This window comes from Acomys russatus, chromosome 18 (assembly GCF_903995435.1).
Source record: "Acomys russatus chromosome 18, mAcoRus1.1, whole genome shotgun sequence".
Classification (NCBI taxonomy): Eukaryota; Metazoa; Chordata; class Mammalia; order Rodentia; family Muridae; genus Acomys; species Acomys russatus.
This window is the reverse complement of record NC_067154.1, coordinates 11,371,359-11,377,358: the sequence shown is the minus strand read 5'-3', so window position 1 is coordinate 11,377,358 and position 6,000 is coordinate 11,371,359.

The window sequence follows — 6,000 nt, the reverse complement described above, 5'->3', positions numbered from 1 at the left end:
TTCTCTCCTTTTCATCTCAGCCACAAGCTGAACGGCTTTGTTGTTACCACAATAAATTATGGGTTCAAAGCGATATGGCCAACTGACCACGAACTGAAACCTCCATCTTACAGGAATTTCCTCTTTGTTAGTGGCTCTTCTTGATGGGCTGTTATAGCTACCTCTTATTAACACTGAGGGCTTCCTGAGAAGCACATAAAATAACTGTAAAGCAAAATAGAAAGCCATGGTGATAATTTGGGAAGGTAGATGATATATATGCTAATGGCTTCTCAGTAAGAGGACTGCTGTTAAATGTCAGTCACAGAGACACTCTGTACAGCGTCTTATGTCACAGACACTTGAGAAAGATGTGGGCTTGAAATAATTGGTCATTGTATATTTCACATTGGCAAGCCTTCATTGGTTGTTCCTTCATTTCCACTTGGTTATGCTTTTAGAGTTTTTCTTTATACCTCTAGTCAGCTTCCTTCCCTTTTTTCAAGCCTAAATCTCAATTAGAACTTATATATTGGTCTAAAGTTTCTCCTTGCTTTGAGGCTATGTGGAGCAATGACTTTGGGTTTATACATGGAAATCAACAACAGCAAACTTGCCAAGTATTTAGAAAAAAATCAGCCAATTGTAGGTTTCTTCCTTTATACAGAGTAACATAATGTAGGAACACAAGCACACAAATGTGCCACGTTGTTTTGTGTGGCATGTTCACTTAACTTTATAACAGTATTATAGAAAAATATTGTCGCATATTTCAAATGAGAAAGTTGAGATAAAGATGAAAATGGGTGGTTTTTCTCCCACATCACATATCTACTGAGCATTGCAGCTGGACACAAGCTTACCTACCTTTTATCCATAGTTCTTCTTTCAGAACCAAAGAGCAAAGGCAGAAAGTCATGCATGCTAGTCCAGAACTCTACCACTAGGATACACCCTTCCCACCTCAATCCAAATGCGCCACCTGTACCATTATGTTACTGATTGGGAAATTATTTTGCATAGAAAACACATACAGTATTTTAATGTTGACTACACATATTTACTATTTTATCTGTAACAATGTTTATAGACATCCATGGAGCTTTTGTTGCTGAAGTAAAATCATTCTGATTTAAGATCAAGTTCTAAGATTACTTCTCACCCCACCTACTTCATCATTGAGATGATGAATATTCACTGTGCCAACTAACAACAGGCTTTCTTTAAAGCTTAACGTGTTGTGCAGTCTTGCTTATCTGGTTGGTTACTTCCCTTAGTTCTCTAACACAAATATTTACAAGGCCTCCATTTAACATGTTGATATTAGTGGGCAAATTGTTGACTCTCTTTTCATGATGTCCAGCCTGATTGTGGAGCTTTATGTAAATAAGAATAAAGATAAAATACTTGCTGGAATGGAGATCCATGACGACAACGATGCACAGAGGGAATGTTTACCAGAAAAGGGCAGAAGAAACTTGTCAGTAGAGCTATTGTATAAATCTTGAGTTACATTTTACCATATACTTATAAAGGAAAATGGTCTTTCAGAGAGATGCCAGGATGAATAAGAGCCACACTTCCTGCAACTGTATAGCATGCTCAGCAAAGTGGTTCACTGCTAGTGAACCAACAGCATAGGTTTTCTGTTTTGGTATTTTGCACTCTTTTTTAAATGCACAACATGTTATATGTACATAGGTTTAAAAAAACCTTTATAATACAAAGAATAAGGAAAAGTTTTTTTTTTAATGAGAAACTTCAGAAATTGTTAAAGCCAGGCCAGATGAGATGCTTAAAGTATCAAACACACAATGTTACATGTTTATGGGCAACACTCATTGTCTAGAAATAAATATTAAATAAGCAGGAAAGACAAGTAAAGGCAGCCAATGCAAGAGTCACAGTGCTGCAAAAAGCAAAACAAACAAACAAACAAAAAAAGGCTGTGATGAAAGGCAGGAAAACCACAGAAGCAAAGAAGGACCAGAGCATACAGAGCATCAAAAGGAAATTGGCAATTGGCTCTTCCTGCTCTGAGACCTGAAACTTTCCAGGATGTCCTTGCTGTTTGATAATGCTAGAAGACCTGTCTATATATCTTTTGCCTAGATTTGCATACTGGTGGTCTATGGACGTTCTGTAAAAATGCACTCAATGTCTTTGTTCATGATCTACCCTTGTATCACACCCATTTGGAGAGGCATCCTGACAGAGTTTAGAACAGGACATCCACGATCCCTCCCTTTCATCATTAAGTATCTACTGTTAAGAGTAAGGGAGGCAGTAAAGACCCCTGCTGTTCATCTCCCCTTCCTGTGTCTTCTGTCTTTGTTGAGTTAGTGTTTCATAGCATAGTCCAGAATGCAGTAATTCATGATCTCCCTGTCTCAGGCTCAGTGCAGACATTACAGACATGTGAGTAAACGGTTCCAGTTGAGCTGAATTCCAGGAATTGAGAACCGAAAAAGCAGCTTTGATATTTATAGCACTGAGTAAACATGAAGAGTTGTTTTCTCTCATCTGTAAAGTTTAGTCATACCAATTTTAGTGACTGTGGCTACATTTTGTATCTTCTGTTGAATAGATATTTTGGTTTCAGAAATTATGAACATTAGAAGTATAAATTCTGAAATCCAGAGAATACAAATATAAAAATATCATGACATTGCCCCCTCTCCAAAAAATTAAATGTAAAGAAATACTTGAAAGGCATACATATAATTACTTTTTGTTTATTCTTCCTTAGACTTATTGTACTTTTTTGATAATTTACACTTATTGAGGGTATGAAAATATCTTTACTCCTATCTAAATAATGATTTTATTTGTCATTAACTCTGTTTGGAGTGATAATAAGAAGGCAATAATATAGAAACGCCTTCATGTGCCCAAAACAGTCAACTTTGAAAATATTTGTCATGTGATGACAGTTCCTGACCAAATGTAGGCACCAAATGTTTCTGTATATTGTTATAACATCAGCATTTCACATTGTTAGGGTTCCAGACCACGCTGAGAAGGTGTGTGCTTTCAATGTGGAATCCCTAAGGACATGGCTGCAAAGCATTACTCATGTGAACACTTGCCAGACATGGCCTATTGAACTGATCCACGAACTTTTTGTTTTGTTGCAACTGGAGATAATACAGAAATAGAAATTCTGAGTTCTTCAGTGTCTCTACAGACAGTGCATCTTTCCCTGAGGACTGACTCAGATGATCTCAGAATTACGCAGCTTCAGCAATCTTTGAGGTTGCATGCAACAAGGTTTCACCACAGAATCCACATAAGTTGTGTGGCCTAGAGTTTCTTCTTAGAACGTAAATGGAGAAATAAAAAGGAAGAAGTCTAGTGGGGATGGCAAAAGTAGGCTTCTACCAAAAAGGGTTGTTTTAACGATCCACGCCACAGAAAGATCAAAGTTGGCTATGAAGAACACACGTGCATCTATCTGCACCATTGGAAAAGCACTCAGTAGTCACCAGCAGATTGCTAATGTGACAGAGTTCAGGTTGGAGAGTGTAGGGTAGGCTGTTTTGGATCTTTCTGGGCTTTGGCTTAGAACATAAGCAGCTTGACAACTCTATGAGATGACACAGGAGAAATGGAAATCACCCAGCTGCTTCCCTGGAGGTTTACTGGCTCAGCCTTGACTACACACTCCCCTGAAACAGGGGCTCTTCCTGTTGACTCAGGAGTGAAATCAGTGTGGTAGAAAAACAGCCACAGTCTGATGGCTAGGGGAATGTGTCTAACAGATCCACACCAGGTGGCTTGGCACCCAACTTCTCTAAAGCCAATAATACAAGTCACACTTGAGAGTTTATGTTGATAAGGCCATACCTCAGAGACCAAGAGGTGAGGAGCGGACTTGAGGGCTCTGTGGTGGAAAATGGTGATAGTATTCTTGAGTGTCTATACACACTGCAGAGGATTTATCTTCTAGACTAAGGTTCTCTAGCTGTGATCCATGGCCTGCCTTTCTCTGCATGCACTGCTAAATGGAAGTAGAAACAATTTCACTAAAAAATGAGATATCGTGCTAGAATAGCAACGTATAACAACAACAACAAAAACAAAACAAAACAAAACAAAAAAACAAAAAAAACCAAATACTGAAAGGAAAGATAACACACTGAGTGAGAGATTCCAACTTCTGCACTGATGGTAAAAGTTGTAGAAACAGGACATTACATTCACAAAGGAATGCGTTCAAAATACGAAACAGTAACAAAAAGTTAAAAAGTGAAAATATGTTCATTCTTGATATCTGAATGGCAGGAATGCATGATAATGTGGAATGCACGGGGAGGTAAATAAAATTGAGGAACAAGTCAGAAAATGTAGAAAAGTTTCAGAAGGAAACAAAAATGCAAAAAAAAAAAAAATTTGCAAGAGCAGAGGTTATAGAGGATGAAAATGCTAAATGTAAAGTAATACTAACCCCAGGGGAAAAAAAGAGATTTAAAAAGTGAACAAAAGGAAATGCAAGAGATGACTTGTATATACTTAAAAAGAAATACAAATGGGAAGAAAAAAAATACCATGGAAAACTAATGGAACGAGAAAATAAGGCATGAAACAAAATATTACCCCTTTAAGAAATATTAAAACAAATTTAGAATAAACTTAGAGGGGGAAAAACTACGAGAGTCTGAGTTGAAGCATACTACACAGAGAAAAATCCAGGACCTATGTGTAAAAGCAGTCAATTCAAGGAGGAAATAGAGTCTATAGCCATATATTCACAGTTAGTCTCTTCATATTTAGATAAATTATATGTATGTAAAATTTGTAAACATTGTGCACCTATATTTAATATCTATGCTCTTCTAAAGTACAGGAGGGCTGTATCTTCAGGCATCATTCTCTCTCTCTCTCTCTCTCTCTCTCTCTCTCTCTCTCTCTCTCTCAGAAGAGACATTTTGAAGTCTAATTTTATTTCAGTGTCTCTGTATTAGTAAATTAATTGATTTACTACAAATATTATTGAACATCTGTAATGCCAAGAGAAAAAAATTCTCCTAAGAATTTTGAGTGGTGTTGAGCTTCGGGCTCAGTGTAGGTTCTTTACTGTGTCCACAATATCCAAAAGAGTTCCTTTTCTATACAAACACACACACACACACACACACACACACACACACACACACACACACAGGAAAACTGTTAAAATAAAATGTATTTGATGAAGCTAATTAAAATACAGTTACTCAGACCTTATTCAGAATTACTGTGATGCATATAGGAAAACTTATAATATAACTGTATCATTTGAGTAATAAATCAAACTTTATTCTGAGTATAGCAATGGGTAAGTGGGAAAACACAGCCGGTGAACTTGGTGGAAAGAATGAAGTACATAACTGAAGGGCATGATCCTGTGAGCGAGCATCTATAGAGATGTTTCCCTTTTAATCAGCCCCACAGGATTCTTGTTGCAAGCACAAAGACTGTGCTTTATTCAGGAAATGCTACAGGGTGTGCAGCACTTACCAAACCAGTAAGGACGTTATTGACAGTGGAACCACTTGAGAGTCAATGATGAGAGATCTTCCAAGGAGGTATATTAAATAAATGAATCAATTCAGAGCTGGCTCAATGAGTTACTCAGGAGCCTGACATAAGTTTTCCCAAAAGTAGACTCTTTGTTACAATTCTGAATGCATGTGACATTTTGTCTGAGGAATCCATATCTACTACTAATTAGTCTGACAGACATTCTAAATGTTCTTTAATATAGAATTGACAAGTTTTAAAAGACATAAACTTTTGCTTTTAAGTAAAGGCGGATTATTAAAAGAATGTGTCAATATGTAGGATACTGTTGTTACCAACTTAATTTAAATTCTGTAAGTATAAATGTGAAGTAAAATAACAGAAATATTGTTTAAGTGTTTAGCAAAATATATAGTCTGTGGGAGCTGCAACATTAATGAAGAAGTAAATATTACTCCACAAAGCAGAAAGTTTATTAAAATTTTGGAGGAAAAAAATTTAAGTTAGAACTTTATATTT